The sequence below is a fragment of the Anomaloglossus baeobatrachus genome, unplaced genomic scaffold (genome assembly GCF_048569485.1).
Source record: "Anomaloglossus baeobatrachus isolate aAnoBae1 unplaced genomic scaffold, aAnoBae1.hap1 Scaffold_3468, whole genome shotgun sequence".
In the NCBI taxonomy this organism is placed as follows: domain Eukaryota; kingdom Metazoa; phylum Chordata; class Amphibia; order Anura; family Aromobatidae; genus Anomaloglossus; species Anomaloglossus baeobatrachus.
The window spans coordinates 38093-50711 of NW_027442833.1; the positions used below are offsets into that span (position 1 = coordinate 38093).

Here is a 12619-nt window from a genome sequence, read left to right on the forward strand (position 1 = left end):
GATTCACCTGCTGCTGCAGTGACCACAGGTGTGATAACATCTAGAATTGGCATCTGGTGCGATCTCTCCGCTTCCACTCCAAAGAAAGTTACCTGTTTATTCCTATCATGCATTGGTTTTTGGGGTTTTCTTTGAGTAATGATGATCTCTTTAGTAGTCTGTTGGCGCCCTCTCCTGGAGGAATAGTTTGCTTGCTCTTGGACATTCTAAAAGAGAGGTCATGATAGACATTGAGCTTCTGAGCTCAATTGGGGACAGTCATGGGTGATGAATGTTTGCAACCTACTGCGAAGCCTCATACCGCAATATAAGGAACGTCAAATACTAAGAAAGGGCGGCCTATGAAAGAATTACTACTTTCAATAAGTACACTTAAACGGCTAATTGGGAATAGAAAAACTGTAAAAAGCCCTCTGAGAAAGCCCCCCTCTAACCTTTGATAGTAAGCTTTTCTGTAGTCTGCCTGTTGATGTATTTTCCGTTTGAACTGTGCACAACATGAAGAGACGGAACACTGGCGGCTTGTCACAATGCCCCCCGATGACATCACAATAGCGCTGCTGCCTAGAAAACAAGCTGCGCAGAAGAAGTTGTTCTTTGGGTGGGAGGGTGGGCTAGTGGAAGGAGGGGGCAATCTCTTTTTTTCCCGGGTGGTAGGGGGATGACAGGAGAAGGGAAGCGGGTGGTGAGAAAGGTACAGAGGGCAGGGTTTGGGGGCTGGGAAGGAAAGGGAAAAGATTAGGGTTTGGGGATGATGAAAGGGCTTTCTACGGGTAAGGATGGCAAAGGGTGGCAGTGACGGAAAGTCAGGCAACCTGTCCTGTCCGTCTTTTTGTATCGTGAATTGGAAAGACTGCAAGGGGGAGGGGAGTTGCTTGCGCCCTAAAGGAGGAGTTATTCAGATTCATTGCAGTGGGCGGCGGCTGCAAAACGCACCATTCTTCTTGTTTTGGCTCTGCAAAGCAGCCTTTTCAAGGGTTGGCTTGGGTGACAAAATGTCTTGTGTAGGCGTGGGTTTGTCTCCCTCTCGCTCTCTCTCCCTAAGATGTGTCCGGCATAGGCCAGGGTGCCACTCGAGGCCCAAACCAATTCTGGTTATCGCTTCTCGGCCTTTTGGCTAAGATCAAGTGTAGTATCTGTTCTTATCAGTTTAATATCTGATACGTCCCCTATCTGGGGACCATATATTAAATGGATTTTTAGAACAGGGAGATGGAAAAAGAGCTTGCTCTGTCCACTCCACGCATTGACCTGGTATTGCAGTACCTCCAGGAACGGTGCACCCCTTCTTAACCCAGTTTCCAAAAGCAGAACTCAATTCACCTGATTCATATTAGCCCGATTTAATGAATTGGAAGAAAGCATACGTCTTCATATGCACCTCAATTTGGCCCATTCACTTTTCACACTTCCTCCTTTTGTTTTTTATCTTTCACACTTTTGACTTTCTTTATTCATCCAAATAGCAAACTCATCACCACTCAACCTGACCAACTCGGCTATGTCCCCGTGCTGCAGTTCTCTGTCTTATCTAGATCATTTGCAATTGAATGGAATAGATCCCTTTTGGACAAAGTGGATTCACCTGCTGCTGCAGTGACCACAGGTGTGATAACATCTAGAATTGGCATCTGGTGCTATCTCTCCGCTTCCACTCCAAAGAAAGTTACCTGTTTATTCCTATCATGCATTGGTTTTTGGGGTTTTCTTTGAGTAATGATGATCTCTTTAGTAGTCTGTTGGCGCCCTCTCCTGGAGGAATAGTTTGCTTGCTCTTGGACATTCTAAAAGAGAGGTCATGATAGACATTGAGCTTCTGAGCTCAATTGGGGACAGTCATGGGTGATGAATGTTTGCAACCTACTGCGAAGCCTCATACCGCAATATAAGGAACGTCAAATACTAAGAAAGGGCGGCCTATGAAAGAATTACTACTTTCAATAAGTACACTTAAACGGCTAATTGGGAATAGAAAAACTGTAAAAAGCCCTCTGAGAAAGCCCCCCTCTAACCTTTGATAGTAAGCTTTTCTGTAGTCTGCCTGTTGATGTATTTTCCGTTTGAACTGTGCACAACATGAAGAGACGGAACACTGGCGGCTTGTCACAATGCCCCCCGATGACATCACAATAGCGCTGCTGCCTAGAAAACAAGCTGCGCAGAAGAAGTTGTTCTTTGGGTGGGAGGGTGGGCTAGTGGAAGGAGGGGGCAATCTCTTTTTTTCCCGGGTGGTAGGGGGATGACAGGAGAAGGGAAGCGGGTGGTGAGAAAGGTACAGAGGGCAGGGTTTGGGGGCTGGGAAGGAAAGGGAAAAGATTAGGGTTTGGGGATGATGAAAGGGCTTTCTACGGGTAAGGATGGCAAAGGGTGGCAGTGACGGAAAGTCAGGCAACCTGTCCTGTCCGTCTTTTTGTATCGTGAATTGGAAAGACTGCAAGGGGGAGGGGAGTTGCTTGCGCCCTAAAGGAGGAGTTATTCAGATTCATTGCAGTGGGCGGCGGCTGCAAAACGCACCATTCTTCTTGTTTTGGCTCTGCAAAGCAGCCTTTTCAAGGGTTGGCTTGGGTGACAAAATGTCTTGTGTAGGCGTGGGTTTGTCTCCCTCTCGCTCTCTCTCCCTAAGATGTGTCCGGCATAGGCCAGGGTGCCACTCGAGGCCCAAACCAATTCTGGTTATCGCTTCTCGGCCTTTTGGCTAAGATCAAGTGTAGTATCTGTTCTTATCAGTTTAATATCTGATACGTCCCCTATCTGGGGACCATATATTAAATGGATTTTTAGAACAGGGAGATGGAAAAAGAGCTTGCTCTGTCCACTCCACGCATTGACCTGGTATTGCAGTACCTCCAGGAACGGTGCACCCCTTCTTAACCCAGTTTCCAAAAGCAGAACTCAATTCACCTGATTCATATTAGCCCGATTTAATGAATTGGAAGAAAGCATACGTCTTCATATGCACCTCAATTTGGCCCATTCACTTTTCACACTTCCTCCTTTTGTTTTTTATCTTTCACACTTTTGACTTTCTTTATTCATCCAAATAGCAAACTCATCACCACTCAACCTGACCAACTCGGCTATGTCCCCGTGCTGCAGTTCTCTGTCTTATCTAGATCATTTGCAATTGAATGGAATAGATCCCTTTTGGACAAAGTGGATTCACCTGCTGCTGCAGTGACCACAGGTGTGATAACATCTAGAATTGGCATCTGGTGCGATCTCTCCGCTTCCACTCCAAAGAAAGTTACCTGTTTATTCCTATCATGCATTGGTTTTTGGGGTTTTCTTTGAGTAATGATGATCTCTTTAGTAGTCTGTTGGCGCCCTCTCCTGGAGGAATAGTTTGCTTGCTCTTGGACATTCTAAAAGAGAGGTCATGATAGACATTGAGCTTCTGAGCTCAATTGGGGACAGTCATGGGTGATGAATGTTTGCAACCTACTGCGAAGCCTCATACCGCAATATAAGGAACGTCAAATACTAAGAAAGGGCGGCCTATGAAAGAATTACTACTTTCAATAAGTACACTTAAACGGCTAATTGGGAATAGAAAAACTGTAAAAAGCCCTCTGAGAAAGCCCCCCTCTAACCTTTGATAGTAAGCTTTTCTGTAGTCTGCCTGTTGATGTATTTTCCGTTTGAACTGTGCACAACATGAAGAGACGGAACACTGGCGGCTTGTCACAATGCCCCCCGATGACATCACAATAGCGCTGCTGCCTAGAAAACAAGCTGCGCAGAAGAAGTTGTCCTTTGGGTGGGAGGGTGGGCTAGTGGAAGGAGGGGGCAATCTCTTTTTTTCCCGGGTGGTAGGGGGATGACAGGAGAAGGGAAGCGGGTGGTGAGAAAGGTACAGAGGGCAGGGTTTGGGGGCTGGGAAGGAAAGGGAAAAGATTAGGGTTTGGGGATGATGAAAGGGCTTTCTACGGGTAAGGATGGCAAAGGGTGGCAGTGACGGAAAGTCAGGCAACCTGTCCTGTCCGTCTTTTTGTATCGTGAATTGGAAAGACTGCAAGGGGGAGGGGAGTTGCTTGCGCCCTAAAGGAGGAGTTATTCAGATTCATTGCAGTGGGCGGCGGCTGCAAAACGCACCATTCTTCTTGTTTTGGCTCTGCAAAGCAGCCTTTTCAAGGGTTGGCTTGGGTGACAAAATGTCTTGTGTAGGCGTGGGTTTGTCTCCCTCTCGCTCTCTCTCCCTAAGATGTGTCCGGCATAGGCCAGGGTGCCACTCGAGGCCCAAACCAATTCTGGTTATCGCTTCTCGGCCTTTTGGCTAAGATCAAGTGTAGTATCTGTTCTTATCAGTTTAATATCTGATACGTCCCCTATCTGGGGACCATATATTAAATGGATTTTTAGAACAGGGAGATGGAAAAAGAGCTTGCTCTGTCCACTCCACGCATTGACCTGGTATTGCAGTACCTCCAGGAACGGTGCACCCCTTCTTAACCCAGTTTCCAAAAGCAGAACTCAATTCACCTGATTCATATTAGCCCGATTTAATGAATTGGAAGAAAGCATACGTCTTCATATGCACCTCAATTTGGCCCATTCACTTTTCACACTTCCTCCTTTTGTTTTTTATCTTTCACACTTTTGACTTTCTTTATTCATCCAAATAGCAAACTCATCACCACTCAACCTGACCAACTCGGCTATGTCCCCGTGCTGCAGTTCTCTGTCTTATCTAGATCATTTGCAATTGAATGGAATAGATCCCTTTTGGACAAAGTGGATTCACCTGCTGCTGCAGTGACCACAGGTGTGATAACATCTAGAATTGGCATCTGGTGCGATCTCTCCGCTTCCACTCCAAAGAAAGTTACCTGTTTATTCCTATCATGCATTGGTTTTTGGGGTTTTCTTTGAGTAATGATGATCTCTTTAGTAGTCTGTTGGCGCCCTCTCCTGGAGGAATAGTTTGCTTGCTCTTGGACATTCTAAAAGAGAGGTCATGATAGACATTGAGCTTCTGAGCTCAATTGGGGACAGTCATGGGTGATGAATGTTTGCAACCTACTGCGAAGCCTCATACCGCAATATAAGGAACGTCAAATACTAAGAAAGGGCGGCCTATGAAAGAATTACTACTTTCAATAAGTACACTTAAACGGCTAATTGGGAATAGAAAAACTGTAAAAAGCCCTCTGAGAAAGCCCCCCTCTAACCTTTGATAGTAAGCTTTTCTGTAGTCTGCCTGTTGATGTATTTTCCGTTTGAACTGTGCACAACATGAAGAGACGGAACACTGGCGGCTTGTCACAATGCCCCCCGATGACATCACAATAGCGCTGCTGCCTAGAAAACAAGCTGCGCAGAAGAAGTTGTTCTTTGGGTGGGAGGGTGGGCTAGTGGAAGGAGGGGGCAATCTCTTTTTTTCCCGGGTGGTAGGGGGATGACAGGAGAAGGGAAGCGGGTGGTGAGAAAGGTACAGAGGGCAGGGTTTGGGGGCTGGGAAGGAAAGGGAAAAGATTAGGGTTTGGGGATGATGAAAGGGCTTTCTACGGGTAAGGATGGCAAAGGGTGGCAGTGACGGAAAGTCAGGCAACCTGTCCTGTCCGTCTTTTTGTATCGTGAATTGGAAAGACTGCAAGGGGGAGGGGAGTTGCTTGCGCCCTAAAGGAGGAGTTATTCAGATTCATTGCAGTGGGCGGCGGCTGCAAAACGCACCATTCTTCTTGTTTTGGCTCTGCAAAGCAGCCTTTTCAAGGGTTGGCTTGGGTGACAAAATGTCTTGTGTAGGCGTGGGTTTGTCTCCCTCTCGCTCTCTCTCCCTAAGATGTGTCCGGCATAGGCCAGGGTGCCACTCGAGGCCCAAACCAATTCTGGTTATCGCTTCTCGGCCTTTTGGCTAAGATCAAGTGTAGTATCTGTTCTTATCAGTTTAATATCTGATACGTCCCCTATCTGGGGACCATATATTAAATGGATTTTTAGAACAGGGAGATGGAAAAAGAGCTTGCTCTGTCCACTCCACGCATTGACCTGGTATTGCAGTACCTCCAGGAACGGTGCACCCCTTCTTAACCCAGTTTCCAAAAGCAGAACTCAATTCACCTGATTCATATTAGCCCGATTTAATGAATTGGAAGAAAGCATACGTCTTCATATGCACCTCAATTTGGCCCATTCACTTTTCACACTTCCTCCTTTTGTTTTTTATCTTTCACACTTTTGACTTTCTTTATTCATCCAAATAGCAAACTCATCACCACTCAACCTGACCAACTCGGCTATGTCCCCGTGCTGCAGTTCTCTGTCTTATCTAGATCATTTGCAATTGAATGGAATAGATCCCTTTTGGACAAAGTGGATTCACCTGCTGCTGCAGTGACCACAGGTGTGATAACATCTAGAATTGGCATCTGGTGCGATCTCTCCGCTTCCACTCCAAAGAAAGTTACCTGTTTATTCCTATCATGCATTGGTTTTTGGGGTTTTCTTTGAGTAATGATGATCTCTTTAGTAGTCTGTTGGCGCCCTCTCCTGGAGGAATAGTTTGCTTGCTCTTGGACATTCTAAAAGAGAGGTCATGATAGACATTGAGCTTCTGAGCTCAATTGGGGACAGTCATGGGTGATGAATGTTTGCAACCTACTGCGAAGCCTCATACCGCAATATAAGGAACGTCAAATACTAAGAAAGGGCGGCCTATGAAAGAATTACTACTTTCAATAAGTACACTTAAACGGCTAATTGGGAATAGAAAAACTGTAAAAAGCCCTCTGAGAAAGCCCCCCTCTAACCTTTGATAGTAAGCTTTTCTGTAGTCTGCCTGTTGATGTATTTTCCGTTTGAACTGTGCACAACATGAAGAGACGGAACACTGGCGGCTTGTCACAATGCCCCCCGATGACATCACAATAGCGCTGCTGCCTAGAAAACAAGCTGCGCAGAAGAAGTTGTTCTTTGGGTGGGAGGGTGGGCTAGTGGAAGGAGGGGGCAATCTCTTTTTTTCCCGGGTGGTAGGGGGATGACAGGAGAAGGGAAGCGGGTGGTGAGAAAGGTACAGAGGGCAGGGTTTGGGGGCTGGGAAGGAAAGGGAAAAGATTAGGGTTTGGGGATGATGAAAGGGCTTTCTACGGGTAAGGATGGCAAAGGGTGGCAGTGACGGAAAGTCAGGCAACCTGTCCTGTCCGTCTTTTTGTATCGTGAATTGGAAAGACTGCAAGGGGGAGGGGAGTTGCTTGCGCCCTAAAGGAGGAGTTATTCAGATTCATTGCAGTGGGCGGCGGCTGCAAAACGCACCATTCTTCTTGTTTTGGCTCTGCAAAGCAGCCTTTTCAAGGGTTGGCTTGGGTGACAAAATGTCTTGTGTAGGCGTGGGTTTGTCTCCCTCTCGCTCTCTCTCCCTAAGATGTGTCCGGCATAGGCCAGGGTGCCACTCGAGGCCCAAACCAATTCTGGTTATCGCTTCTCGGCCTTTTGGCTAAGATCAAGTGTAGTATCTGTTCTTATCAGTTTAATATCTGATACGTCCCCTATCTGGGGACCATATATTAAATGGATTTTTAGAACAGGGAGATGGAAAAAGAGCTTGCTCTGTCCACTCCACGCATTGACCTGGTATTGCAGTACCTCCAGGAACGGTGCACCCCTTCTTAACCCAGTTTCCAAAAGCAGAACTCAATTCACCTGATTCATATTAGCCCGATTTAATGAATTGGAAGAAAGCATACGTCTTCATATGCACCTCAATTTGGCCCATTCACTTTTCACACTTCCTCCTTTTGTTTTTTATCTTTCACACTTTTGACTTTCTTTATTCATCCAAATAGCAAACTCATCACCACTCAACCTGACCAACTCGGCTATGTCCCCGTGCTGCAGTTCTCTGTCTTATCTAGATCATTTGCAATTGAATGGAATAGATCCCTTTTGGACAAAGTGGATTCACCTGCTGCTGCAGTGACCACAGGTGTGATAACATCTAGAATTGGCATCTGGTGCGATCTCTCCGCTTCCACTCCAAAGAAAGTTACCTGTTTATTCCTATCATGCATTGGTTTTTGGGGTTTTCTTTGAGTAATGATGATCTCTTTAGTAGTCTGTTGGCGCCCTCTCCTGGAGGAATAGTTTGCTTGCTCTTGGACATTCTAAAAGAGAGGTCATGATAGACATTGAGCTTCTGAGCTCAATTGGGGACAGTCATGGGTGATGAATGTTTGCAACCTACTGCGAAGCCTCATACCGCAATATAAGGAACGTCAAATACTAAGAAAGGGCGGCCTATGAAAGAATTACTACTTTCAATAAGTACACTTAAACGGCTAATTGGGAATAGAAAAACTGTAAAAAGCCCTCTGAGAAAGCCCCCCTCTAACCTTTGATAGTAAGCTTTTCTGTAGTCTGCCTGTTGATGTATTTTCCGTTTGAACTGTGCACAACATGAAGAGACGGAACACTGGCGGCTTGTCACAATGCCCCCCGATGACATCACAATAGCGCTGCTGCCTAGAAAACAAGCTGCGCAGAAGAAGTTGTTCTTTGGGTGGGAGGGTGGGCTAGTGGAAGGAGGGGGCAATCTCTTTTTTTCCCGGGTGGTAGGGGGATGACAGGAGAAGGGAAGCGGGTGGTGAGAAAGGTACAGAGGGCAGGGTTTGGGGGCTGGGAAGGAAAGGGAAAAGATTAGGGTTTGGGGATGATGAAAGGGCTTTCTACGGGTAAGGATGGCAAAGGGTGGCAGTGACGGAAAGTCAGGCAACCTGTCCTGTCCGTCTTTTTGTATCGTGAATTGGAAAGACTGCAAGGGGGAGGGGAGTTGCTTGCGCCCTAAAGGAGGAGTTATTCAGATTCATTGCAGTGGGCGGCGGCTGCAAAACGCACCATTCTTCTTGTTTTGGCTCTGCAAAGCAGCCTTTTCAAGGGTTGGCTTGGGTGACAAAATGTCTTGTGTAGGCGTGGGTTTGTCTCCCTCTCGCTCTCTCTCCCTAAGATGTGTCCGGCATAGGCCAGGGTGCCACTCGAGGCCCAAACCAATTCTGGTTATCGCTTCTCGGCCTTTTGGCTAAGATCAAGTGTAGTATCTGTTCTTATCAGTTTAATATCTGATACGTCCCCTATCTGGGGACCATATATTAAATGGATTTTTAGAACAGGGAGATGGAAAAAGAGCTTGCTCTGTCCACTCCACGCATTGACCTGGTATTGCAGTACCTCCAGGAACGGTGCACCCCTTCTTAACCCAGTTTCCAAAAGCAGAACTCAATTCACCTGATTCATATTAGCCCGATTTAATGAATTGGAAGAAAGCATACGTCTTCATATGCACCTCAATTTGGCCCATTCACTTTTCACACTTCCTCCTTTTGTTTTTTATCTTTCACACTTTTGACTTTCTTTATTCATCCAAATAGCAAACTCATCACCACTCAACCTGACCAACTCGGCTATGTCCCCGTGCTGCAGTTCTCTGTCTTATCTAGATCATTTGCAATTGAATGGAATAGATCCCTTTTGGACAAAGTGGATTCACCTGCTGCTGCAGTGACCACAGGTGTGATAACATCTAGAATTGGCATCTGGTGCGATCTCTCCGCTTCCACTCCAAAGAAAGTTACCTGTTTATTCCTATCATGCATTGGTTTTTGGGGTTTTCTTTGAGTAATGATGATCTCTTTAGTAGTCTGTTGGCGCCCTCTCCTGGAGGAATAGTTTGCTTGCTCTTGGACATTCTAAAAGAGAGGTCATGATAGACATTGAGCTTCTGAGCTCAATTGGGGACAGTCATGGGTGATGAATGTTTGCAACCTACTGCGAAGCCTCATACCGCAATATAAGGAACGTCAAATACTAAGAAAGGGCGGCCTATGAAAGAATTACTACTTTCAATAAGTACACTTAAACGGCTAATTGGGAATAGAAAAACTGTAAAAAGCCCTCTGAGAAAGCCCCCCTCTAACCTTTGATAGTAAGCTTTTCTGTAGTCTGCCTGTTGATGTATTTTCCGTTTGAACTGTGCACAACATGAAGAGACGGAACACTGGCGGCTTGTCACAATGCCCCCCGATGACATCACAATAGCGCTGCTGCCTAGAAAACAAGCTGCGCAGAAGAAGTTGTTCTTTGGGTGGGAGGGTGGGCTAGTGGAAGGAGGGGGCAATCTCTTTTTTTCCCGGGTGGTAGGGGGATGACAGGAGAAGGGAAGCGGGTGGTGAGAAAGGTACAGAGGGCAGGGTTTGGGGGCTGGGAAGGAAAGGGAAAAGATTAGGGTTTGGGGATGATGAAAGGGCTTTCTACGGGTAAGGATGGCAAAGGGTGGCAGTGACGGAAAGTCAGGCAACCTGTCCTGTCCGTCTTTTTGTATCGTGAATTGGAAAGACTGCAAGGGGGAGGGGAGTTGCTTGCGCCCTAAAGGAGGAGTTATTCAGATTCATTGCAGTGGGCGGCGGCTGCAAAACGCACCATTCTTCTTGTTTTGGCTCTGCAAAGCAGCCTTTTCAAGGGTTGGCTTGGGTGACAAAATGTCTTGTGTAGGCGTGGGTTTGTCTCCCTCTCGCTCTCTCTCCCTAAGATGTGTCCGGCATAGGCCAGGGTGCCACTCGAGGCCCAAACCAATTCTGGTTATCGCTTCTCGGCCTTTTGGCTAAGATCAAGTGTAGTATCTGTTCTTATCAGTTTAATATCTGATACGTCCCCTATCTGGGGACCATATATTAAATGGATTTTTAGAACAGGGAGATGGAAAAAGAGCTTGCTCTGTCCACTCCACGCATTGACCTGGTATTGCAGTACCTCCAGGAACGGTGCACCCCTTCTTAACCCAGTTTCCAAAAGCAGAACTCAATTCACCTGATTCATATTAGCCCGATTTAATGAATTGGAAGAAAGCATACGTCTTCATATGCACCTCAATTTGGCCCATTCACTTTTCACACTTCCTCCTTTTGTTTTTTATCTTTCACACTTTTGACTTTCTTTATTCATCCAAATAGCAAACTCATCACCACTCAACCTGACCAACTCGGCTATGTCCCCGTGCTGCAGTTCTCTGTCTTATCTAGATCATTTGCAATTGAATGGAATAGATCCCTTTTGGACAAAGTGGATTCACCTGCTGCTGCAGTGACCACAGGTGTGATAACATCTAGAATTGGCATCTGGTGCGATCTCTCCGCTTCCACTCCAAAGAAAGTTACCTGTTTATTCCTATCATGCATTGGTTTTTGGGGTTTTCTTTGAGTAATGATGATCTCTTTAGTAGTCTGTTGGCGCCCTCTCCTGGAGGAATAGTTTGCTTGCTCTTGGACATTCTAAAAGAGAGGTCATGATAGACATTGAGCTTCTGAGCTCAATTGGGGACAGTCATGGGTGATGAATGTTTGCAACCTACTGCGAAGCCTCATACCGCAATATAAGGAACGTCAAATACTAAGAAAGGGCGGCCTATGAAAGAATTACTACTTTCAATAAGTACACTTAAACGGCTAATTGGGAATAGAAAAACTGTAAAAAGCCCTCTGAGAAAGCCCCCCTCTAACCTTTGATAGTAAGCTTTTCTGTAGTCTGCCTGTTGATGTATTTTCCGTTTGAACTGTGCACAACATGAAGAGACGGAACACTGGCGGCTTGTCACAATGCCCCCCGATGACATCACAATAGCGCTGCTGCCTAGAAAACAAGCTGCGCAGAAGAAGTTGTTCTTTGGGTGGGAGGGTGGGCTAGTGGAAGGAGGGGGCAATCTCTTTTTTTCCCGGGTGGTAGGGGGATGACAGGAGAAGGGAAGCGGGTGGTGAGAAAGGTACAGAGGGCAGGGTTTGGGGGCTGGGAAGGAAAGGGAAAAGATTAGGGTTTGGGGATGATGAAAGGGCTTTCTACGGGTAAGGATGGCAAAGGGTGGCAGTGACGGAAAGTCAGGCAACCTGTCCTGTCCGTCTTTTTGTATCGTGAATTGGAAAGACTGCAAGGGGGAGGGGAGTTGCTTGCGCCCTAAAGGAGGAGTTATTCAGATTCATTGCAGTGGGCGGCGGCTGCAAAACGCACCATTCTTCTTGTTTTGGCTCTGCAAAGCAGCCTTTTCAAGGGTTGGCTTGGGTGACAAAATGTCTTGTGTAGGCGTGGGTTTGTCTCCCTCTCGCTCTCTCTCCCTAAGATGTGTCCGGCATAGGCCAGGGTGCCACTCGAGGCCCAAACCAATTCTGGTTATCGCTTCTCGGCCTTTTGGCTAAGATCAAGTGTAGTGTTGTTCGAAGAGGTGGTTTAAGCTCCAGGCCACCTTAGTACAATGATACAATGCACACTGGAAGGTTGCGCTTGCTAGTACTCTGGGTGGATAGTATATTCATCTAGAGGAAAACATGGCCCTACCAGGATCGAGGCTATTAGACTGAGTAAGGGTGGGGGGCTATGGTACAACGTGCCCCAGGACTGACGACCCTGGAGTGAGTCTGAGCTTGCTGGCTTGGGACCCCGGCAAGCCTTGGGCTCTGTAGCACACCGTACCTTGCCTTTTCATACTTTTTGAGCATATTACCCTATCCCGGCCTTCTGGCTAGGAAGGGAAATTTTTATAATCCCGGTCGGAGGTCTGGTCAGCTTTGGGCTGAGAAACTAACACCCGGTTGGAGGTCCGGGTCAGCTTCGGCTGAGAAACCAACACCCGGTTGGAGGTCTGGGTCAG

At 46.7% G+C, this 12619-nt stretch overlaps 7 non-coding genes across 7 annotated transcripts; all 7 read left to right on the plus strand.

Moving 5' to 3' along the window:
• Window positions 1-1097: 1097 nt before the first annotated feature.
• On the plus strand, window positions 1098-1288 carry LOC142272188 (U2 spliceosomal RNA). The gene has a single exon (XR_012737103.1). It is a non-coding gene; the product is annotated as a U2 spliceosomal RNA (small nuclear RNA).
• A 1387-nt stretch (window positions 1289-2675) lies between these two features.
• On the plus strand, window positions 2676-2866 carry LOC142272190 (U2 spliceosomal RNA). The gene has a single exon (XR_012737104.1). It is a non-coding gene; the product is annotated as a U2 spliceosomal RNA (small nuclear RNA).
• Window positions 2867-4253: 1387 nt separating this feature from the next.
• Window positions 4254-4444, plus strand: LOC142272191 (U2 spliceosomal RNA). Its single transcript, XR_012737105.1, has one exon. It is a non-coding gene; the product is annotated as a U2 spliceosomal RNA (small nuclear RNA).
• Window positions 4445-5831: 1387 nt separating this feature from the next.
• Window positions 5832-6022, plus strand: LOC142272192 (U2 spliceosomal RNA). The gene has a single exon (XR_012737106.1). It is a non-coding gene; the product is annotated as a U2 spliceosomal RNA (small nuclear RNA).
• Window positions 6023-7409: 1387 nt separating this feature from the next.
• LOC142272193 (U2 spliceosomal RNA) lies at window positions 7410-7600 on the plus strand. The gene has a single exon (XR_012737107.1). It is a non-coding gene; the product is annotated as a U2 spliceosomal RNA (small nuclear RNA).
• Window positions 7601-8987: 1387 nt separating this feature from the next.
• On the plus strand, window positions 8988-9178 carry LOC142272194 (U2 spliceosomal RNA). The gene has a single exon (XR_012737108.1). It is a non-coding gene; the product is annotated as a U2 spliceosomal RNA (small nuclear RNA).
• A 1387-nt stretch (window positions 9179-10565) lies between these two features.
• Window positions 10566-10756, plus strand: LOC142272195 (U2 spliceosomal RNA). The gene has a single exon (XR_012737109.1). It is a non-coding gene; the product is annotated as a U2 spliceosomal RNA (small nuclear RNA).
• The last annotated feature ends 1863 nt before the right edge of the window (window positions 10757-12619 follow it).